Genomic DNA, 26401 nt, shown 5'->3' on the forward strand with positions numbered 1-26401 from the left:
TTTGCCCATCTTGAAGAGCGCGATCTGTCAGTACTGGCGCCATCTATAGGTTATTTTGGGATTATATTACAGTTTTTTTTTTCAAACTTTGCCTCTTTTTTGTTTGTTTTTTTTGTTTGTTTCTCAAAAGCAAACTTTTGCAAAACACCTTTGCCATAATATTAATTCCTGTTAGATTTTGTGTGTTATTAGCATTAGAATTAGTGTATGGTTTTGCAGATTTGGTGTGTGTTTCTGGTGTTTGAGGTTCAGGTTTCAGAAATTGTATGACAAGTAAAAATTTTGGGTGTAAGTAGTAGAAAAAAACGATAAACTCCAATATATGTTTGAGCTATTCAAAAGGGAATAAAAGAAGACTGCAATAATTTGTGACGCTTTATTGATTTAATTAGGCTAGCTTAAAAAATACATGTATAGCCTAGTGGATTTTTAAAAAAAAATATATATATATTTATTTATTTTTTTGATGTGCCACTGGCTAAAACATAAACGAAGGTCTTTATAATGTTAATGCAACAATATACATAATAATGACATAATCATAGTTATTTATTTTGTTTGTTGTTTTTGTTTCATAGCCTATAGCTCATGTTCACATGCCCGTTTAGTCCTTCTTATTACAGAAGATATCTACTCATATACTTTGTGTACACTTTTTTGTGTGTTAGTTGTTGGGAATGCTGTAAGATGAAAGTGGAATAATGCTGATGCATTCACTGTAAGAATGAATCCTGTAATAGTGTGACTGTCACAGTAGCTGCAGGCTGCTGCAGACAGATATGTCATGCACATCTTGACTGCTATTCTCAGCAAGGTCAGAACACATCTGGTCACTCTCGAACGACCAGAGCAGGACTCACAAATCAGATTGTGGAAATCTTTGATATGGCACCAGTACGGCTGCCGAAACACTGAGCAGAGACAGTGACAGGACCCTGAGAGACACATGCTGCTGTCAGAAGTGGCATCAGCGGCTCTTCTCGGGTCATTTTATGCATGCTTCATGTAGGTGGGGTGTCTGCTGCTGATGGAAAAGAGGAGAGAGTGTGCTGATGTCTGTGTGTGCAGTGAACCCATAGTGACACACTGTTATTCAGACTAGATCAATAGGAACAGACATTTCATTGTGTTTGGTGGTTCCTGAAGGACTACAGTAGGTATATTCAAGTCAGATGCTAATGTACAGTATATTTTGTTTAATAATGTTTTCACATTTTTGGAGGTTAAGATGGCTTGTATCCACTAGATGGAGCAATAATGACACTTAGATCTACTTATAATATGATATTTGTGACCCTGGACCACAAAACTTAAAAAAGCAGGAAATAGCCATACTACATGCCTCAAAATTATCGATTTTTCTTTTATGTCAAAAATCATTAGGATATTAAGTAAAGATTATGTTCCATGAAGATATTTTGTAAATGTCCTACCGTAAAAATATCAAAACTTAATTCAGGCGATTTTCTAAATATTTTTTTGCACCCTCAGATTCCAGATTTTCAAATAGTTGTTTCTCAGCCAAATATTATCATGTATCAGTGGAAAGCTTATTTATTCAGCTTTCAGATGATGTATAAATCTTAATTAAAAAATAAAATAAAAAAAAGATCCTTATGGCTGGTTTTGTGGTCCAGGGTCACATTTATGACTACTATGATGATCATATTAAGAAGAAGAAGAAGAAGAAAAAGAAGATGTTAATAGAACAAATACAGGTAAGACAACAAAAAAAAAAAAAAAAAAAAAAAGCTTAAATAAATTAAAATAATTATTAAAACTATTATTATAATTTGTTTCCCTGAAGATTGTGTTCAACTGATTTTAATGTGTTTTATATAATTTATTGGTATAATTACTACTATTTTTTTAAATTAATTACTACAAAAAAAAAAAAAAAAAAAAAAAAAAAAAAAAAAACTAAACTTAGTTTAGTGACCAATTCTCACTATTAACAAGTTGCTTATTAGCATGCCTATTATTAATATATTGGCTGTTAATTAATACTTCTAAAGCACATATTCTGCTTAACTATATTTTCCCTTATACTCTTACCCCATACATAAATTTAACAACTATCTCAATAATTATTAATAAGCAAATATGGAGTTTATTGAAGCAAATATAGTTAATAGTTAATATAGTGAGATTAGATTGGTCCCCAATCCTAAAGTGTAACAAAATAAATAAAATAAAATAAAACTTTTTTTTTTTTTTTTTTTTAGTTTTTAATGAAGAAAATGAAAACAGTCATTTTAGTATCTTTTATTATACTTTTTTGTTTATTATACAGTTTTTAATTAATTTTTATCTACTGCATAATAAAGATTTTTTTAAAATCATATGACAAGACATTAGAGTTTACCTTGGCTGCTAAACAAATATTCAAGTACAATTCTAATCTCTCAATGAGATTACAGATTATCAGCAGTCACTGTAATTTTATTCACTGAACTACTATAAAACACACAACCACACAAATACACCAAAACCTCTGTAAGTTCCGAGCAGAAATATACAGCGTCTCTACTCCATACGTCTTCAACTGTCATCAGCAGACACGGGTTCATTTTCATGACATATGGTGGGAAAGCTGCATCCTCTCACTGGGTCAGCTGACAGGTTCATATGCGAGTGTGTGAATGGTGTCGTTGTGTGTGATGAGGTGAGACCCTGGTGTTGTGAAGAAGCCGTACCCTTTCACCACGGCGGCCTGATTCACAACACCAGCTGCCCTGCCCCATCATCGAAGTCTGAACACATCATTCATCACCGTCTTCCTCTATGAGGATCCACCTGTCAATCAAAAAAAAAAAAAAAAAAAAAACATCACATATGCACCCTGGACTGATATTAGTCATTTGTACTGCATCTATTTAGATAAAACTATAATTTAAACACAACTGACGCTGCCACCTTTGGCTTTTTGATTGTAGTATTAAAACATTTTCTGTAAAGCAGCTCTGAAACTATTTGTATTGTGAACATGAATTGAACTGAATATAGCAATATATTCCTACACTAAAAAAAAAAAGAAATCCATAAAAATAGGGCACTGCCTGTATTTTGAATTGTGCACTAAACTGCATTATGTTTTAGTGTTGATGGAAATGTTTGAAAAATGAATGGATCATGTACTGGCAGAAAAGTACATTTTCTGTGTGTGTGTGTTTACACCAGAGGACGTGCATAAAGAAATACAGACATGCACTTATGAATTTATTTCATTTATGTCAGGATTACCAAAAGTGATGTTTCGCATTTTCTTGAATGTTTTATATTTTATTTGAGATCTTTAGATTTTTCCATTCTTGCAGAACAAACAAAACTCATTTCAAAATAATGTAAATTAATGAACAAAAAATTAAAATATTTAATATAAGCTTTGAATTCTATAAAAGATTAACATTTTACTATGAATATTGCTGAAAGAATAGCAGTGAAAGGGCTGTATTATTTTAAATAAAAATGAAATATTGAAAATTATGCACCTTTTCCTACTGGAACTTGGCTGATAAGTGCAAAGCTATTTACTCATTCATTCATTCATTCATTCCTTCATCCATTTATCCATTTTTTATCCATCTAATAAAAATTTTGTGTAAAATTAATTAATAAACATAGTAATCTGCGTTTCAGATTTTTGTATGGTTCTGTAAGTATATATCCATCCATCCATCCATCCATCCATCCATCCATCCATCCATCCATCATTTCATCCACTAAAGATTTTGTGTAAAATGAATTAATAGACATAATAATCTGCTTTTCAGGTTTCAGTATGGTTCTGTAAGTTAAAGAAGCTGTTAATAGAACACATCACATACAACATAAAAAATGACCTCACATTACAAAGCACTCTGCGTGACCCACAGAACAAAAGGCGCAATTAGTGCGTTCACCACACTGGGGAATGTTAACTTCCTGATAATTCCTTCCTGGTTACAGGAGAGCCTCCAGGGTAGAGGTCTTATAAGTGTGGCACTTATGTTTCTGATTTCAGTTCAAAGACTGAAGCGAGTTGAACTAATACAGTGGAGTTTTTCTTCACAGGAAAATGACTATTTCCTGTGACTCTATTATTTGCCTATTCTACTATCCCATCTCTATCCACCACAGGTTAATCCATGTTAATTCCTCCACAGATGAACATGTCACAGCACATATAATATCCAGGCAATACGTTCCCCTTCTAATCCTGTTTCATCAGCTCGCGTGCCCTTTACGGTCAATCTAATTGCGACAAAGCCCACATAAGTGCTTTTGAGCCAAGAACTGCTTTAAGGTTTCAATTAAAGACCGTGAGAGGCAGGAGATTTTTGGATGTCTGCCAGTGTCCTTCAAACACAGACTATCACAGCGCACAGCCCAAGCCATAAAAAGAATAAAACAAGGCATGTGTGTAAGGAAAATACATGAAAACTGCATGGAACTGTAAAAGCATGAGTGTGTGTGCATGAAAAAGAGACATATGACCCGTCTTTGAGACAAGCAGAAATAATCATGCCCCCTTTCTACTCGCTGCCAGCAGTCTTTGAGGAATTTAATACCCTTATTGAAGTGCATGAGTTTAATTTTCAAATTGACCTCTGTGATTTGTGTGCATTTAATATTAAGTCCTCTGATATCTTCAGCTGTGTAGCTCTCACCTTAGCAGTGTCACTGTGCTAGTAACAGATTTTGATCTTCTTTTGAAAATGAAGGGAATCAGATGGGACAGTGCCAAACCTACACTTTAAACAAAATGTGAGGCTTTTGATACTTGATGTGTTTTAAAATAACTACTGTGTTATTTTATATTAGGTGGCCTTAACTACAATGCACTTACATTTATATTAATTTGACAAAATGCACTTTTTATGTACACACAAGTTTTTACTTTGTGCTTATATTTAAAAAAAATGCCTGCATGTAATTACATCTGTAATTAATTTCTGTAATTACATTTATAATTTCACTGTTGACCCATACTTGTTAACATTAGTTGCCAAAATACAACTGTTCACTGTTATATTAGCTCAGGTTCATTAAATAATATTAATTTAATAGTACATGTTGAAATTGATATTAACAAATGCTTTAGAAGTATTTGTATTGTTAGTTCATGTTAACTAATTAAGTTAACTATAACAAATGGAACCTAATTGTAAAGTCCCACACACGGAAAGTTTACAGTTATACATACTGTATCTTTGGCTTACATGCAAAATGTCATATTATAATGAATGCATTAAACTAATTGAATAAAAACATATTATTTAACCTGACCCAAAATTTTTTTAATAAAAATTATTTTTTTATTTATAATATTTATTTATTTAATTATTTTAAAATTATTATTATAATAATAATAATAATTAATAATAATAATTAAATATCAATTATTATTATTATTTACAGAGCAGTAAAAGATACATAGATCTGCAGTGGACACATCATGCAGTGTGTCATTCCTATATACTTACTTTATAAATTCACTACACAAGAACATATGAAGGAATATACAAAAGAACCTGCACAATTTTGTAAAATATACATATTAGAGGCTTGTTCAAAAAAAAAAAAAAAAAAAAAAAAAAAAAAAGTCAAGTAGCAATAGTTGTAATGAAATTTCATGATCAGTTTGGCTTATGAATACTGATCATGTCACTTCAGATTTACCCATTAGTCCTAAGTGATATGTCGAAAGAGTTTGATGGCACTGAAAAAAAATGTCCATGTTTTATGATTATGAAATGAAAGCGTGTAGAAATGTTATGGTAAAAACCTGTGGTTATTAACGATAGATTCTTACTCTGTACAGTGAAAAACTGTAATAGATTTGGAGACATTTCATATATGTTTACAGAAAAATTACATTTAAATGTGCAGCTTTTGGAAGTAAAAAAAGAGATCAATAAAAATCATTATTCAAATTAAATACTCAAATTATAATTTACAGCGAAAACCGTAAACTGACATTCCCAGAATTCTCTGTGTGCAGAATTCTCAGCATTGAAACAACTGTTTCTTTTTTCTTTTTCTGTTAATTATATGCATTAGGATTTTATGTTATATCTTATAAGTGTTGTTTATTGCATTATGTTACATGTCATGTTTTGTATTTGAATGTATGACACTGTGCACCTTCTAGTATTTGTCTTAGCTTGTGGAAAATCTGAACTTTGATTAATCATGTGGATCCCTTTTAACCAACATATTACAAAGGTTAAAAAAATGTTATAATGTATTAATGTGATATAAATTTCTACTTTTCATTTCCATTCTGTCCAGTATCGGGCTCCTTAGACAGGTAACATGGACAGTTTGTTGCGTTTGTTCCTGCTTGCTAAACGCTGTCCCAAACATTAATGGCTCCTGGCCGTAATTAAAGCTCTTAAGGAAATTACCCTGAGCTGAGTTCTGTGGAGACTGCTGCGGGGGAGGATTCTGTGGCACAATCCCAGCCAGCCTTGCCTCCTCAAACACGGCAGAGTTTGCATCAAAGTTCTGATAGACCGACCCATTCCTTCTGAGCTCTCCTGACAGCTGGCCCACCCAGCTCACATTCTGGGACTTAACTTAGCAGTTTCAACATATCTCAAAGTCCCAGCGGGAAACCTAACAGAAGGATCAATCAAACAATCACAACAACACAGAATCAGACACAGACTGGACGTGTCTGGCTCGCACTGGTTTGCTGATGCTCTGCCAAAATACAACCGTGATGAAAAGATGCAATACACGCCAACATTATTCCTTCTGTTTGTGAAGGGCAGACGATACACAATAATAACACAACTATAATTCATAAGAAGAAGAATAAATTGTTCTTCATGCAACTAATACTGTATAAGTAATTAAAGCAGACATGCATTTTGTGTCTATGGATGCTGTGCATGTTTACTTTGGGTTTTTACTTTAAAAATTATCCCCAGAAGAGAGCTACGTCTGAGAAAACCATGCTTTCAGGGACATCTGGAAACAGCATTAACTTGTGAAAAATAATGCATTAATGAATTGAATAAATACATGTAAATATGCAGTTTTAGAATCTTTGTTAGGGACAGTCTAGTCATTAATATAATATAATATAATATAATATAATATAATATAATATAATATAATATAATATAATATAATATAATATAATATAATATAATATAATATAATATAATATAATATAATGCATTGAGCTTTTCGGATTCTCTATCAGTGTCTATCAGTACTATCAAGCAAAGGGAAATACATGTTAATGTCAATAATAAGAAAGAAATTAACTGTGAAAATAATCTAATACCTTCAGTCAGCACATCTATTTCTTGAATCTGTTAAGCCAGAAGGCAGTTTGCTCATTACTAGTGAAATCTTGTGACGAGCTACTGGTCTGAATCTTGCTGCATACACTAAACAGCTCCAAACCACAAACACACACACACACACACACACACACACACACACACACACACACACACACACACACATCCTATCCCACCATTCAATGGATTCAAACAAACACAAAAACACTTGTCTGACGGCCTTGTGATCTCCGGACTGCCAGTAAACGCATGACATGCAGTGATAGTCCCCGAGAATGTGTGCTGCGTTAAACAACACTGCCTCTAATAGAGACAAATCTCCTGTTTTACTTCTTCAAACATGTTTCCCAATGTTTGGAATATAACAGAGATTCAAAATATCTAATAAAGATTCTAAAGACTAAATCTAATAACTAAAACAATTAAGTAACAGAATGCAGGAGGATAAATTTAAGCCGATCTGATTCCACGCTGCACAACTGTTTCTCCATTTCTGTGTTCCCTGCTGTACTCAGACAGTAAGGGACAGCCTCTAGACACAAAATGGCCGTCTTTATCACTCATTACATGCTGTTGTTCGGTATGAAGCGGTTAGCAATGCTGAATGCTGTTTCTGCTTTGTCTAATTTCGCTAATAGAAATACTAGTCTAGATTCATTGCGATTCCCAACCTATTATGCGAATTTAAATTCTCTTCAACACATGCTGAAACGATTGAAGATAAATTCTTAAATAGATGCCTAACCGTAGGCTGGGGCTTATCTGGACCTTTCTGTATCCAGACAGGTCTGAGAGTCTGAGAGTATCTGTGTGCTGGGCAGGCGTGGCACTGCAGTCAGAAAGAGAGAGAGAGAGAGAGAGAGAGAGAGAGAGAGAGAGAGAGAGAGAGAGAGAGAAATGTTTGTTTGTGTGTAAGAGAGCAAGATAAAAACAAAATGAGAGAGTTTCCCTTTCCATTGGACCTCTAAGCAACACAACAAAAATCATAGAGGAAAGACAGAAATGTCGCAGCACTCATAAATGCATTTTTTTTTTTTTACTTGGAGTTTATTATATTTAATATGAGTGAACTGCATGAAGGGAAGGGAAGGAAAGGAAAGGAAAGGAAAGGAAAGGAAAGGAAAGGAAAGGAAAGGAAATTAATTGACAGAATAAAGAAAATAGTACAAAACAAAAGGAATTTGCTTTGCAAGCAAAAAAATAAGAGAGAGAGAGAATAAAAGGAAAGGCGGAATAAACTAATCAAAAATGAAAACAAAATGTAAAACAAAACAGCAAAATCTTAAAGACTAGACAAAAATCTAGACGAGAAAAGGAATAAAAGAGAGAAAATAAGAGAGAGAGAGAGAATAAAAGGAAAGGCCGTTAAAACGAAACCAAACTCGAAACCAAACTCAAAACAAAACAAAACAAAACAAAACAAAAAACAAAATAACTATATAAACGCAAAATATTAAAAAAGTAAAGACATGGAATTTGTGCTGCAGTTTGAACAAACAAAAAATGCAGTTTGTTCGATGACATGGCATTAATCTGAAAGGAGAGAATTTTATTCAGTTATACTGCACTTCTAAGCACATACAAATACCATGCTAATCCAGCAGATCTGATCTACTGTTTATGTTCACAAAAAGCTTATGAAAAAAAAAAAAATCCAATCATAACCCCAGACAAGCTGACCACATCTATTTATCCATTAATTCTATTGAACCCAAATGGGAAGCTCACTGGTTACATTTAACAAGTGTGATCACATTTAATTTATTTTAATTATATGTTAAATATGAAGCAGCAAAGATAATGCTTTTTTAAATGCTGGGATTTCCTGCAATAAAAATATACCGTGCAATATAATTTACTCTCTGCATTAAAAATATATTAGGTAGATACCATTTTTTTTTATGTTCTACCTTATGTCCTGCTAAACTGAGCAGACGGACGGTGAGGACATTCACTGGAAATGCTTGAGAATGTCCATTAAAGTCGTCTCCTGCTAATTAGTCCCGCTATGATTATAGGCCTCCCTGTAGAATCTACAAAATGCAAGTCATTCTGCAGCCATTCCCGTCCCCTCCTCCCCCCATCACGATCCTGCCTAATCATCATCGCTATTAAAAAATCCATAACGACAAGAATCTGTTGAGCTACATGGTACATGATAAAATCAATCATCTTGTAGAAGTAGCTTTTGATTGACAGCAGACTGCAGACCCATTACTGTGGGCGGGTCAGAAACAGATGAGAAAAGCTGCTCTGACATGATGTGCAAGGCACACAACATTAACTGCATTATGTTACAATTAGCAGTTATGCCTAATGATGGCCAATAGGTTGCTAAATGATTCAAAAAATAATGTTTCAGTTTAGGGCCATTAAATATTTGGTCCAACAAAGCATTTATTCAGAGCGCTTCAGTCGTCTGGAGTGAATGTTGTAAACATGTACACTTGATGAATGTGCATTTTGTTTCGTTTTTTTTTTTTTGGAAAGAAAAATGGTTTGAAATGGAAACATAAATGAAATGCTTTGAAATATCAAACATGGAATAATACAAAAGCAAACATCATAAAAACAGAAACAACAATATGCATGTAACGTAATAAACAAATTCCAGTTTTTAACAGCTGCTTTAAAATTATAGTTCAAATCATACAATTATTAGTTAAAGCCTTAGAATTATTATCCTGCATTATTCTATAAGTTCAGCATGCCTGAAATCATTTCAAGCACTTAGTTAAGTACAAAGTTTTATTGTAGAAGTAAACATTTTATTTTTGGCTACTCTTTATTTTAAGGCGTTCTTGTTACAGAGTAATTATACATTTAAGTACTGAGTAATATTAAGGTTAGGGTTAGGATTAGGGTTTGGTTTTGGGTTACTTGCATGTAATTATGCATAATTTATTGTTCTTATAATAGTAAGTACATGTAACTTGTGTAACAAGGACACCTTAAAATAAAGTGTTACCCATTTTTTTCTATCCAAATTGAATTTAGAATTAACTGTGATTTTGCTTCTAAAAATGCAATTATACATTTTAAAGGTCAAATATATATTATATATATATTTAATTTGTTTATTTTAGCAAATAACATGTAATGCACCAAAATAAGTAAATAGCTGTCAAATGTAAATAAACTAAATTTGATTTAATTTTAGATTGAGCTTATAACAGATGACTTGGATCAATTTGCAAAGAGACAGATGCGGTAAGAAACCTTTGAGTCAGTCACAGGAAACAAGAAGATTTAGCCGACGTCTAAAAGCCTGTGAATTTATTTGATTGATAATCTGATTACTGGTGAACAGAGCGCGAGTAGAGAGAGAACGGGGAAATAAAAGAAATGAAAGGAAGTCTGCATGCTGTCGGGGTTATATTTGCTGAAAAGATCTATTGGCATGCCAGCCTGGTGCTTTCACACTATTCAAAGACACACACGCGCTCACACACACACTGACACAATGGGCATGCGGCTACTCTTCTACCTGTCAGTCGAAACAAAGAGAGGAAAGGAAATACAACTGTGCTACTGCTGCTGTAAAGCTGGGCCAGCCGAAAGCATGACAAAGCAAAAAGAGGATCATTTGTTCACAAGGAGTATTAACATAGACCATTTTTTCATTTGCTGTTTTATGAACCCATTTGATTAACTAGATTTATAATGAATGCATTCTTTCAGATTATTTAGTTTTTTTTTTTTTTTTTTTTTTGCGTCTTGTGCCTAAAACACTTGTGATTGTTGATTGTTGATGATTGTTTCAAAGCTAAAAAATGAAACAAATATATAACATTTTAAAATTATATTATATAAACATTACATTAATATAAATGTATAACTACCAGTATGTGAGAACTTAAATCACAAACAATTTGAAATTGTGTTGCAAACAATTTTTTTTTTTACGTTATCTTATGAAGATTCATATATATATAAATGTCTTTACATTTGTACAGTAAAAAGAGAGTTTTATTCAGATTTTTATTCTGTATTAACTTTAAAATGACTGATCTTACACAACTATAAGCACAGTTTGAGTTTTAGTGTCATTAATTATATTTCCAGCTGCTCTTCATAATGATGTAACATGAAAAACAAGAAGACAATTTATAATTTACATCCCTTGTTTATGAGATTTTCATTGATGAGATGGGTTGATATAATGCAAGAAGAGCATTAAAATATGAGCAAAATGAGATATGATTATTGCGATATACTTACCCTTTAGAAAGTATTGTGTAACCTCATTCAGGAAGCGCCATTCTGACTGCTGCAAGAAAACACAGGACACTTTATTATTTAAAAAGGATTGTGGTTTTGGAGATTAAAATATCAAACAGGCACTGAGAAATTGCATAATTATACTGAATTATAAAACACTAATGTATGGGAAAGGAAAGGAAAAGATTTGTTATAATTTCTTTCAAATTTATTTGAAAAGTGATGAACTCTAATTAAACATTTAAATGTCAATTTCAGTGTTTAAAGGAAGATTCAGTTGACTGCTTCTAAATAGAAGGTTAAATTTGCATGAAATGATTTGGAAATGCAATACAGGAATTCTGAACGCTTTTGGAAAATCTGTGAGACAGCATTTCCAATCTAACCGCACACATATGAATACACACTTGCTCACACACACACTCCCACAAGCTCAGTATGTTATAGTGAAAGTTAATTCAGGACTAAAAGGGGGGCCAAAATATAGTTTAAACATATTACAATGTGATCGCTTGGTCAGCACGTTTGCAGCACCGTTTTTTAAGGAGTGGGAGTGACAGAGAAGAGAAAAATACAACAGACAGAGAGCGCGAGAAAGATGGAGTAGGAGGAGATCAACACAAACAAACAAACAAACAAACAGAAGACAGTAGAAGAAGACAACGGTGTACTTCTGGCTTCATCCATGAGGGGGAGGGTCAACCGCAGCCAGCCTCGTTTTTCAAAGTTAACAGTGTCATTAATCACCTGGCTCACACTCGGGCTCAATATCAGATTCAAGCCATATGATTACCCTCATTGATTGAGCGGAGGTTTTCTCCAGCTGCCTGCTCGCTGCTGTTCCGGCAGCGGTTGTTTATTAATTGACTAACCGATTCAAGGACAAAAGCTGACAAACTGGACCATGAATAATTCTTCCTTCACTTGCACTGCTGGGATCACATGAATGAACTAGTCAGGTGATAATGATCATGAAGAAAAGAATCATGTGATATTGGATGCAGCAATGAATCATCTTATCATGACTGAATAAGAAATATTGTTTTGCGTTTCCAGAGAAATCCCCTAAAATGTCCCTTCAGCGAGACCATCACTTCTGCATAATAAAAAAATTAAAAAAAAAATAACATAAATATTTAAAAACTAATTTCATAAAAATAATAAATGAATACTAAAGAATGTATAAAAAAACAAATGAATGAATGAACAAATGAATGAATGAATGAATGATGTTTTTATAAAGCTGAACATTTGAATGTTGATTTTTAAATTGACCAGATCATTAGAATATATAGTAAGTTTGGTTTTCAGATTTTTACATGTTTTTAGTGTTTATTTAAAATATAAAGATGACAGAGATGTGGCTTATGCATAATATAAAAAAAGTTAAATATTCAAAAGTTATATATTTTTTTATTTGATTTTATTATATATTTTTATTTTAATGATTATCTTTAGCTGATGTAAAAAGTGTAAACATTCTATTTAAACATTTTTACAGTTTTACTGATTTTGTCAACTTACTAACTAAATAACAAACAAACAAACTAACTAACTAACTAAATAAATAGAATGTTTTATACAGCTGAACATTTTAAGTGAGTTTTACATTTTTGTATATTTAATATTTAAAATGCATAATTTGTAACTAATGTAAAAAGTTAAATATTTATTAATTAAATAAGATTGAATTAATGCAATTATGAATTAATACATTACATTTATTTTTCATTTTAATACTGATTTAGTTAAAATTGATTTATTGATTGATTGATTTGTATAGGCAACTATTTTTTGTCTATATATCTGATGTAAAAAGTGAAATTTATATTCATCCTTTTATTACTAAGATTATAAGTAAAATAACTATCAAAAAATTATATATTTATAGTTAACAATCTAGAATTTTTTAATCTAGCTAAGCATTTTCTGATCTTAGTATGTTGGGGTTACTATTTCTGGACTGCCATTGAATGAGGTGACGGCTGTAGGCACACACACACACACACACACACACACACACACACACACACACACACACACACACACACACACACACACACACAGTAGAGCTCAGCACAGCTGCTTTTCCTCTATGAGCCACACGCATGTTGATTATTTCACAGAAGGCCATTAGTGACTTTAAAAGATCATTTGTGGTGTGGGCTACAGGCTGATAGATGGTAAAGTGTACAGTACATTAACCTTCTCTCTTTCAGATAATTGCTGGCTTCCTGCATGCTGATTCAATCTGCGAGGCTTCGGTTCTCGCACTACAGGAAATGGTATTCCTTGAGCAGATATTGTTTTATAGAGTATTCTGATTCATTCATGAGTATAATTGTGTTGATTATAAAAATGACTGTTAACATAATTATTTTAAGGACAAGGATATGGCTGATGAATTTGACTAATGTTTTTGTCTGTTTTTATTGAAAAAATAATAATAAAATCAGTGAACAAATGAATGAATGTGATTTAGTCACTCACAGCAAAAAAAAGCTAAATGAAAGAAAGAGCATTTTCACAGCAACAATTTCAATTAATTCAGATCTTCAGAGATATTTCTTGAGCAGAGACGAGAAGCGCTCACAGCTCGCTCTAAGCTGATAAAAGAATATCTGTCCACAACCTTTTAAAATTAGGAGGGGAAACTGGAGCAGCAAAAAAGGAGACTTTAATTTTACAGAATGATTTTGACCCCCAGGGGCATGGACCGAATGATTGCTGCCTGTTCTAAATTGTGTCAAAATATAGTTTGCCATACAGACTAGGCCATCACTGCCGCTACTGGGGCAACCTGTGTCATTATCTAGACCAACACATCGCTCTACATAAAGAGTGGCTGAGAGTGTAATAGTGTTTAGAGGATAATTATTCTTGTGTGCAGTTCAGTGAGGTGTGATGAATATAACCAAAGAAACGCTAAGAGAAATAACTGAAGACACGCATTTCAAGACAGAACTGACAAAATGGCTGCGATTACCATTTTAAACCTGCTTTTTTCTCTATCTCTCACTTCCCTCATCTGTCTCTCCATCCAGAGCCCCCCACACTTAAGGGATTATTATTTTATTTTTTTAAATTTCATATCTGCTGTTAAGTTATATTCCGCTCTGGCAGGACTCAAGTGAAGTCTGTCTCTGAAAGAGGGAATTAAGAAAATCTGAATGGATAAATTGTGAGTACATGCTTTTGAACGTGTGCGTGTATGTGTGTGTGTGTGTGTGTGTGTGTGTGTGTGTGTGTGTGTGTGTGTGTGTGTGTGTGTGTGTGTGTGTGTGTGTGTGTGTGTCTTTGTACATGTGATCAAAGGCAAACTAAATTTGCCCAACAAAATAATCAGTTATTATGATAGTATAGGTTGTTTTATTTGTACGACAGGTTGATTTTTTCTGAAGTTTTATTGTTATTATTAGTATTATTTTTTATAGATTTAACTTGTTGTTACTTGACAGTTTAATCAAAGTTGTCTTTAAAATTAAAATTTTAATCTTGTCTTGTCATTTTTTTTTGCTACTTTGAGGGCTACAGTTTCAAAATTAAACTATGAAAATTACATAATAAAAATATTAATTGCTTTTTAATAAGCTATGATTATCATCATGAGATTATCATAAACAAATTAAATAGTCATACTGTGAAAATTAATATCAATAATATCATCATTAACAATTTTGCCAGTATTAATAATAACTTTTTTTTTTAAGTGAATATATTTGTTTGTTAAGAATACAATGACAGTGAAGAGAATAGTATTTGAAATGAAATGTACATATCCAATTAAGTCAAATTTAAGTGTGATAATATGATTTAATGTTATATATTTAGGATAGCTATGAAAATAGCTTTAGTAAGACAGAGGAATCTGCCTTTTATTTTTTAAAAATGTTTTCAAACACAAAATATAATTTGAGATGTGATGAAAAATGCCAATGACAAAAATGTCAGAAGTGATGCATATAAGATAGATAGATAGATAGATAGATAGATAGATAGATAGATAGATAGATAGATAGATAGATAGATAGATAGATAGACGGTTTCCTTATATTCCAGTTCCTGCAGTCAGAATTCATGGAAAGGAAGCATCTGTTATCCTCAAGCAGCGAATGTAAAATTGCTGACAGTTTGCAGCTAAGTTTGGGGCCAGCAGTAGAAAATCCCCCACCGAGGAGGTATGGGTGTGAAATCCATTTAAGACTGCCGCGGGCGCAAGCAATGTCATCCTGTAGAAAACAGGCTCTGCAAGCTAGTGCTACAAGCCCTTTGTGTGTCACTCTATCACTACTGTGCAGAGTAGAGCAGGATCTAATGTGTTTGATGGCTGAACAGATGAACTGTGAAGTTTAGTTGTGCAGGAGACAAATATGAATGTGCGATTGTTTTTTTATATGGTGAGGAGAAAGGGTCAGTGAAGAGCCAGCGAGAGAGAGCGCAGAACAGAATTACTTCAAAGCTGTGGTTATTCAGGTCTTGCCGTCTATTAAAGCATACATATTAAGAGCGCATGAAGAGCAGTTCTCTGGATTATAGAGCCACAGCAATTCAGGTTTCACGGAAATCTGCTCTGATCCTCGCTCCACACATGCTTCGCACGAACACGCAGAAGAACAGTTCAATGGCATATCAACATTGATTTAGTGCAAAAAGTTCATCTTTGTTACCTGATGTCCGTATTTTTTGCCTCGAGTTTACAGTTTCATTATTACCATCACAGTTTGTCTCCTGGCATTCCAAGAAAAATGCCAATTATCCTCATGTCATAATCCCAGTGTCGACACACTCATGATGCCGACAGCACACTAATGCCATGTAACTAATCCTCTTATACACTGGCAATGCAATTTAATGCATAAATATTGACTGTTTTTACAATTTTCATCTCCATTATTCATAAATGACAAAGCAGAACTCTTTGGGTTTTGGCAACGCACATTTATGAAGTCCAAGAACAGTATTTTGAAGAATTAAAAAACAGTCGCACAAACCAATAACACAACATCTAAGAAGAAAACAGGCAATTTTTCTTATTTCCGACATAGTTGTGTGAGAAAGTTTAAAAGGCTCTCCGTGAAGAAAAAACATCTTTTTATTTAAATAACGATTTGATATGTGTAATTTCTAATCTTAAACCAACCCAATCTCACAAGAAATGTGGAAAATTTGCCACTGCCAGCAATTTTGATGATTTTTACAAAAATTCAATGGCCTACAGAATATTTTGCTGTATGAATATTTGAATATGCAATACACCAAAATAAAGATCAAAGCCTCTACTTTCTCTGTTTTATTCTAGCTTAAAGCATTCTATTGTTATCAACACTTGAATATAGGTACGTTTCATAAAAATGCATAATTTTGAGCAAAAAGACTAGAAAATCACATTTTTATCAAAAACTACATCTAGATAATATTTAGTATGATTATCAAAGCATAAATCCAGTAAATCGCTTCCATCAACACCTCCAAAGCTTGCACATTATACAGTTTTCATTTATATGCAAAACATAACTAATCATAACAAAACACAACAAACAAACCTGATCACATAAGAGATCAAAAAATTCTCTGTCCTGTTCACGTGTGTTTTTGTTTGGGAGGTTTTGTACTCGTTTAGAAGATGTGTAATAGTGCCCCCAAGTGTATAACAGTGAAAACATGAAAAGCCGTAAAAACTCATCAATGGCGGGGAAGCGTTGTCTTCTAAATGATGAGATAACTTGTCAATGGTGGGGAAAGAGTTGAAAGCAACTATGACTTTAGGTATGGGGTCAGATTAAGGGCTCTAAAACGCAGAATATGGCATTAATATGTACTTTATAAGTACTAATAAACAGGAAATATGCTAGTAATATGCATGCAAGTTAATAGTTGAAATTGGTCCTTAAAAAATTCTACCTTTAAAAATGAAAAATACAAAAGCTTACTATAGTCCCAATTAATTCCAACAAGAGATGTCGGATAAATTTCACTCATTTTAGGCTTTCACCCTTCCCTGCTCAACTGAGAAACTGAATATTAGATCAATTGCACAATCCCAGTTTCCCTTGACATCTGTTAGGCACGCTGTCTTGGGCGGAAAAGGTAGCTGCTACTGAAGATAAAATCTAGTAAATCTTCAGCAGTTTTAACAGGGATTTATAGTGTGATTTACGCTCTTGACCCTTTTGTAGCATGCTAAGCTTTAGAAATGAAAGTACGGGGAGGGGATGGGAGGGGGAGGAGAGAGAGAGAGAGATGAACTGAGGGGAGGGATGGAGTGAGTTCATACGAGGCTGAGTCTACGGTTCAAGCCAAATTCTTCCACTCTACTGAGCACAGAACCGATGACTCTGTGAACTACAAAGCATTGAGAAATATGGCGAAGGACTGCGAGTAGTGTACTCGTATATTTCATTTAAAGTGGATGCCATCATCTGACCTGACTCGTAGATTTTGTAAGGGAGGGTGCTTTGTATTTGTGTCAGAACTGATTCTTCATTTAATTATATCACATACATGGATAATGCGATTTAATATACACTTTAAAATATGCAGAATAAAGAATGCAAACACACCACATTTACATCATAGTCATCTAAGAATAAAACGGGTTTATTCGTTTGGAATCGCTGCGGAATTTTCTGTTTTAATACAATTTTAAACATTGTAGTCAAAGCAAAACGTGCAAGTCAACTGGACCAAAAAGGATTTATTCCTAATAAGGAACAAAAAGGAAGCATATACTAGTGTTATGTACCAAGTCCTATTATTCTGATAAGAATAGTGCACAATACCTCCTCACAGTTGAAAGCAAATCTGGCAACGGCATCTGAAAGCTGAAAAAAGCCTCTCTGATAATGCCTCTTATGGTTGGTAGAGCCACGTACAGATAAAACCACGATGTAACCTATAAAAATAGCTCAATTAAACCTCAATCAAGCTCAGCCTTGTCAAACAGAACTAATATTATCCTTGTCATAAAATATGCGAGCACGGATTCAGTACGTTTCCATCAGGCAGCCGAGGAGGACAATGAGGGGAGGGAGAAACTGAGGAGAGAAAGAGAGAGCGGAAAGGCCAGACAACCCCTCGGTAAACGAGTGTGATGGAATGTGGTCTTTGGGAAGCGCTTTACAGTCGGCGACATGGTTCGGTCTTGGCACATTATGGGAAATGAATGAATGCGAGATGTCTGCTCTAACAGTCAGACATGCATGGATAATGGATGGAGAAGACAAATGGATCAATTGTAGTTCATTCACAACAAATTCCCATGATAAATGTAATATTCCATCTTATATTTAAGAAACGCATGGTCATGTGGCATGTGGGTGGTGTGAAGACAAAGACAGCCGTTGGAATCGTTTCCTGAGGTATGAATTCAAACTGAATTTTGTTGTTTAATAAGCCTTCATGGTTCATTTTGCATTCGCTGATAAGCTAAATAAAATTACATGAAGAATATAAGAACAAACCATTTGCAGCATCAAATGTAGTCTACAATAAATATTCCAGGAATCTTCTAGGAAATCACACTAGGTGCCAGAACAAGACAGCAAAGTACAAAAGAAGAAAGTGCTTACCTTTGTGTAAGTGCATCAGAACACTGGAGACTCACACACACACACACACGTCCTGAAGCGAGCAACCAGACAGACAAGAGAACCCATCATTGTTCTCCACTTTCTCCACCCACACAAAGCCCACGCAGCGAGTGTGTGTGCAGATATGCAGGAGCAACAGAGAACATACACACACATACGGGAACACGTGTGTGTGGTGTGTCTGAGTGTGACAGAGTGAGAGGCTACACACAAAGAACTCAGAGGAGACTCCAGTGCAGTCACATGACGTGTGCATGTGCCTGAGCGCAAGTATGTACATGAATATGCACGCTGCTGCGTGTGTGTATGTAAATGAAGGGGAAACAAATAAAGGGAAACCCTACAAACCGCCATCAAAGAGATGTGGATATAGAACACATCTGTTTTACGAGACCCTCGGGGAGCGTAGACGCTCAACACACACAGTCACCCTCTCTGTATTATTAATAACTTTTAATGGTGCCATTACATGGAATATTGCCTATATTGCTTTAACATGGGTGAGTGTCAGAATCCATAAGAGTGCACAAAGAGAGAAAGGCCCCACAGCTTCCTTGTCCCATCGTTTGGGTTTAACACTCTCTATTTCTTTGTCTGTGTCTATATATCTAGAATTGTATTAATTGATACAGATTAATTTATCAAATTAATTGCAATTAAAAACATTAATGTGTAAAAATGAAATAACTGAATAAACACTTTTTAAATTTGCTTTTGTTGCAATTACTCACACTAAATATTTTTTATTATTATTATTAAAATTGTCTAGTGTCCATAAACAGGTATTTTTTCCATTTATACTAAGGATGAAAGTAAAGAGAGAAAGAGGACAGTGGAGATGTGGTTTTCAATCCTGGTCCAGAAGATCTGACACACTCAGTTCCGTCCCTAATGATCTGATGATCTCAATCAGGTGTGTTAAATATGGAAAACATACAAAATGTGCAATGCTGTGGCTCTCAGGAATCAAAACTGAAAACCACTGGATAGAGGCTAGCTCAGGAACGGAAATGGGAGGCTAATTCCGGCATAGCAAACCAATCAATGAGAAAAATGAGGGTGTGTGTGTGAGAGAGAGAGATAGGGATGGGTAAAGGGGGATGGGAGGCATGTTATCTTTTTAATAGACTAATCAGCGTTGGTATTGTGCATTTGCTCTGCTGAGAAGCTTTTGTCTGATATCGGCATTATTGTGGCACTGAATGGAATTTAGTATTAGCGAGTGCTGTGCTGAGGATTAACCAATAGAATAATGCACGCCAATACATTCCTTCACGTAAAAGTGATTTTCATAATAACGTCATTGATGTTAATAATAATGGCTTGTTTTAAATCAATATTTTGCAGTTTAAATTAGGGCTTTCTATACTGTGCTGCTAAGACGCTTTGGACACTTTCTTTTTTATCAGGGTAATTGTTGTATTAAAGAGAATTTTAAAGCAGCTTGTCGGAGTTTAATTATTTTTACGAGACAAAACTGGTCATACAAATGTGTTCATCCAATGAATTATAATTGCTTTAATGTAGCAGTTAAATAATTTTGTTAATTTTTTATATTAAAATGACTGAATGGCATTTGTGATAACATTATAGGCTAAATAAATTAGATAGCATTTATGTAAAAAATACTTTTTTAGTTTTAATATGTGCTTTTGCATTGCAAAATAATTATTGCTTTTACGGAATGATCACTGAAATGAATGTGCAATTTATACATTTGTGAATATGAATTAAGTGTTATTTATAAAACGGGACATTGTAAATCTGTACTAAATAAAAGAGTGAAGGAAACCTTGAATGTTGAGTTTAACAAATAAAAGCAGTCCACAATCACAAAACCTTCATTCAGTCAACACAAAGCAAGTGACACACTCATTCGCTTTACGTGGTGTACACACATACCTTTATTTCCCGACATCTTTGAAAACGCATCTAGCATAATTTGCGTTGCACAAATGCAGACCGAAAACAAGTTCATTAGAAAATGAATTGCTTTCAAACTGCCTTTGTTAACGGTTATGGTTAAGAGAACAAAGACGAGGAGCATCCATGGTGCGCTGGTGATTCTGCCTACACACACTTCCTGAGCTCCTCACCATATAGCGCACAACCATCCTCGGAGGAATTCTCTGTCAATCACAGAGTCTGTGGGCAGCACTGCCTCTACGGCCATTTTGTGAGCGGATCCACAGGGAGAGCTTTGTATTATAGAGATAGATTAATGCTACTATTATTTAACGATCCAAAGAGCTCCTTCATATATTTATATATAAATATATATATATATGTATTCAATGTATTACATGGGATAAATGGAGAAATATTAAATAGAGACCCCCCCCCATTTTCTTTCTGTCTTTGTCTTACGCTCATGTCTTTTCTGTGTCTTTTTGAAATACAAAAACTGTTTTCCGGCACCGTAAAGCAGGAGTATCTATTTGAACAATGTCGCTCACTAGTATTGTAATAACGGCTAATTTGTCTCATTAGAGCCACTGGAATAAAAGTCAGCCATGCATATTTGTGTCATATATCCCAGATATCAAGGTAACGGTCAGAAATAGCTACTCATAAATGCATCTTTTGCTTTGCAGCATCGGTCGTTTACAAATTGTATTAATTGACACTTATACAAGAAAAAAACAACTGCGTTACACAACCGCTTGCAGACATACAGCTTAGGTAAATCCTTACGGTTAGTCCAGCATTTGGTTGCGTACAGCACCACACCCAAAGCCACAGTGAGCATATGGAGCGCAACTGAGTCCAAATGGTACACTGAGCAAGCACTACAATCCAAATAATGTGAGACTTAAATTGTGTTTTGTTTAGGGGGCAATGCAAGTGACTTTTAAAAATGGCTTTAAATGAACCTTGACAGATGTCAGTGAGTTATCTTTAATTAAGATCATGAGAAACAGGCCTAAATAAAATTCAGTCTATGGCCATTTTAAAAGGTGTCAATATACTGGAATTTTCTAGGCGCTCATCAATTAGTGTTTCTTCAGGGTGTGATGAACAAATAGGCAGTAAAATTAAGAAGCACAAAAATGTAATTAGCGTCAAGACGGTTTTTCCCACAATAGGGGCATTTATTCAGGACATCATGCAAACACATGTATTAATCACACTACAGGCGAAACTATATTGCTTTATGAGGCTCATTCTTCATCATCAAGTGGACATTATCATACAGTATGTCAACTCTATTCAAAAGAAGGCATCAAATGCACACTTGCGCATATATATGCATGAATAATGGAAATGTGGTCGGCTGACACTGACACCCTTCTGCTAAATACGCAGCATTCAACTCAATGTGGGGTGATTTAGCAATATTCGGTGTAGTACATAATTCATGTACGTTTCAAATCTGTTATCTGATGATAAACTAAATATATGGTCAATGATGCTAAAAATGATCCTGAGACCATGAGCGTACGTTCAGCAGTTCGATTTTCTGCACATCTGCAATGAAGTGCGCATTCGTGGATGCTGTTGGTGACACGGGTTAAATGGCCTTTTGTAATATAGTAAGCTGAGAACAGGAAATGTCAGGGTAGACTCCTCCTGTGTGGATGGACGCAGGTGAGAAACACAGGCTAATGTACCTGGGTTCCCTCAGCTCACTAATGAAGCCCCCCACTGACAAACACACACAGACATACATAGCACACATACATTATCTTTACCTACATACACAGACACATTTTCTGACAGCACTTACACCAAATGTATTTTAGATAAATAGATTCCTGTGAATATTAAACACTTCCCAGTGAAAATGTAGCTTGGATAGCATTTTGATAAAGGTTCATTTGTATGCAGGTCAACATGAAAAGTCGACTACCGTCCAGGCAAGGTTCAGTTGGTGCCGCCACAGTGCGACCACACCTGACCTCTGAGTAGTTCTCGTAGAGACATTGGCCTCCAAGGTTTCCCCATATTAAAGCTATAACTATTAGAGCACAGAGGGTAAACTTTATCCGTGGGAGTCTGTAAGATGTCCCTTCCTTCTTGCCTTAAAAGGCTCCCTCTATTCCATAGGGCAGGGCTAACTGAAGCTTTCTGCATCTACGGAGAAGCCGCTTCCTGCACCTTTGCCTAGATGAAAAGGCGACTATATACTCATGACTCCAGCCAGTTCTATATGCTCTGCTTGATGTGTGAGAATGTATGCATGTGAACACATGTGTGTCCATATGTATGTACTTGCGTGTGAACCGCTTCCGATTCTTTGCAGTGTGAACAGGGCTTGCGCAGTGATTTCTGGGCAGCCTTTGCGGCGTAACATAAAATTGATCTCATAAAGGTGTACGTTTCTCCCAGCCACATGCGTTTTCCGTATTTTCGAAAATTCCGAGGGCATCTTTAAAAAGTCTTATTGTTTCAGGAAACCCAAAGGGACAGTCCCTCGTCCACATCACAGCTTGACAGAGAAGTCACTGTTCTTAGAGCGATGCTATAGTGGACAGGTTAGCACAATAATGTGACAGACCGTTATACAAAGAGAACATGCACTTTATAAGGGCATCACCAGTGGTGTGCACAAGACACACACTCGAAATAAAGGAAGTGTATGGTCTGCAGGGCCCCAGGCATTAGAGCATACACACATAGACAATGTCAATGAGTGTGTGTAGTACATGTATGTGTGTGTACGTGCTTGCCGCCTGCACTTACCCCTCGGATACCCTCATGATCTTTGCAGACAGTAGTGTTGCTTGTGTCCCGTCGCTTCCACGAGCTTCCCAGCGCTAATCTCACACACACTCTCATTCATACTTCCTTCCTCTTGCTCTTGTTCACTATGTCTCTTTCTCCATCCTTGCTTCCTAACTCCACTCACACACTCACACGCTCCAGGAGTATGAGATCAGTAGCCTCACCCTGGCACAGAGAGTAGAGAGACACATGGGAGGGGTGTTTTGTAATCTGCCAGGTCGTACCACCCACGGGAGAGTGCTGACGAGAGGGGGAACGGGAAGAGGGGAGGGAGAGAGGAAGCCATGAGCGCTCTCCATCTATACCATCAACGACACCCTCCGTCTGTCTGCGAGTGGTCTCTCCCACCTTGCGATTGGATCTCCTGCGTTGTCTTCATTAAAATTCGAGCAAAAAAAGAGGAGAAACAAGGGGAATGCCTTCACACTGGAGATTGATTCAGCTATTGGTATTTGCCTAAAACATAAGGATTAGGATAAGTCATCAAGACATGCTAGAATGAGCACGCTACCACCGTCGTGCTGTGCGTGAGCTGATGAAGCAGCATGCATGAGCTTACGGTGGGGGTAAAACTGACTGTAGAGTCACTGTACGCAGTGGAAAGTGAATGTCTACCATGCAAAAACAGCTTGCCTATATGATGTAGTATGTTATCACTCAAGCAGATTAAAAATAAATCAATGCTAATAGTGCGAAATTAAGGGATTATGCGCCTAAGGGTCGATGCCGTTGTAACGAAGGCTGTGTTTGTCACTACATGCTTCATTATAGCATTTCATTTACTCACTGACTGTGGACTGAATGACACAATGACTCGGTGTCATGTTTTGCAGGAAATGACATGTCAGTGCAGTTACAGTACGCAGTGGCTCCAACTGAGTGCGGCTGCGTTTTTGCATCTGGGTTTATTGGGTGGGGTTTTCCACTTCAGCTTTAGAGCGAAAAGAAAACCAGATATCGTCCTAAAAGCATTTTTCTAAGTGTGAAGGCGCCTTCTCGTTTATTTATCTGTCGAAAAACGAATGGAACACTAGATGCGCTTGGATCGACGTGTGAAGATGCAGGAATAGCTACATTAGCCGTCCCATCACCCATCAATGTCTTCAGCAGTCACTAAAATCAATGACAGAAATATGTTCGGAGAGATCAGCACAAAAGGTAGTGTTGCTCACGCCATATCTCCATATCCATGAATCCGAATTTGATAGGTCAAAGCAAGAAGGGCTCAAATTTCAACATGTATGCAATCAGGATTATGGAGATTGAAAGTGATCCCAGGGATTAAATAAAACCATGGGTGTTGTGACATATCTGAGCACCTTGGGCAGCATGCTAAAGATAATTTGATGCGAGTCGGTTGGGCGTATTGTATCAGGTTTGATTGACATACTTTAGAACCCTGCAGTAAAACAGCCAAAATCCATCAAGGCGATTTGATTGGCATGTGGGTGTGGGAGGGCAAGTGCAATGTGTTGAACCATATTTGTGTATATAATATAGTTTGACAATGTGAAATTGTCATATATAACATTGAACAAACTGGTTTAAATGTGCATAGGGTTATTTTCTTGTGCCTTTTACTTGTCTTTTCACATGTGTCTGTACCCACAATACAAGCATTGCATGTGTATTTAAATGCTAAGTTGTGCACATTTTAATTTAAATGTGTGTTAGTGCTTAAGATTTAAGCATTTCTAAAAGTGTTTGTAAAATACTGTTGTGCATGTGTGTGAAAATAGAGACTGAAGATGGTTTTACTCCCTACCCCCAACAAAGCGAATGCATTTACACGCCTCACTGCCACCCCAAGCTACTGACACGTTTACATATTTGTGTGTGCTTTTACAGTTATTAACCTTGTTAATACTCCACATGTAGAGATTGTAAATGCATCATAGAGCTTTTGTGGCAATAAGAAGCATTGTATGCATCTGTGTACATATGTGTCAGCTTGTGCATAAACATGGTGGCTACTGTGTTCATTCACACCATCAGATTGTCTTTTTGCAATTGGTTTGTTCTCAGTCTTTTAAAGAGCTGTTCCTGTAATAAAAGAGCAAGGCTGTTTAGGCAGTGAGCACACCCTATACCTCTATTAAGAAGCATTGTATACATCTGTGTACATATGTGTCAGTTTGCACATAAATGGTGGCTACTGCATTCATTCACACCATCAGATTGTCTTTCTACTCTCGGTTCATTCTCAGTCTTTTAAAGAGTTGTTCCTGAAATAAAAGAGGAAGGCTGTTTAGGCGCTTTGACGGTGGGCACACCCTAAAGGAACGCCTGTCTGCCTCCGGTCTTCTCCGTCGTGCCACAGAGGGGATATGATTAGCCAGCATTACTCAAGTTTGATACAAGAATGGAGGAGGATAAAAGCATATGGAGGATGGTGGGAGGAAATTGGCCATATATGCCTTCCTTGTGATGGCCCTATTGATTTTGATGTGTATCATTAGACAGTGGTGAGGTTAGACAGCAAGACGGAAGAGGAGAGGGAGACGTGACAGATGGAATCAGGAGACTATATGGAGCATACAGGAGAGACCTTTGCTAGTGACACAGAGA

General features: G+C 35.5%; 1 long non-coding RNA gene across 1 annotated transcript; it reads right to left on the minus strand.

Annotated features, from left to right (window-relative positions):
• Positions 1-2266: 2266 nt before the first annotated feature.
• Positions 2267-24620, minus strand: LOC109105585. Its single transcript, XR_002020399.2, has 3 exons — positions 23792-24620; positions 11520-11568; positions 2267-2796 (listed from the first exon to the last, which is right to left on the minus strand). It is a non-coding gene; the product is annotated as an uncharacterized LOC109105585 (long non-coding RNA).
• Between the last annotated feature and the right edge of the window lie 1781 nt (positions 24621-26401).

Source organism: Cyprinus carpio, chromosome B16 (assembly GCF_018340385.1).
Source record: "Cyprinus carpio isolate SPL01 chromosome B16, ASM1834038v1, whole genome shotgun sequence".
NCBI lineage: Eukaryota > Metazoa > Chordata > Actinopteri > Cypriniformes > Cyprinidae > Cyprinus > Cyprinus carpio.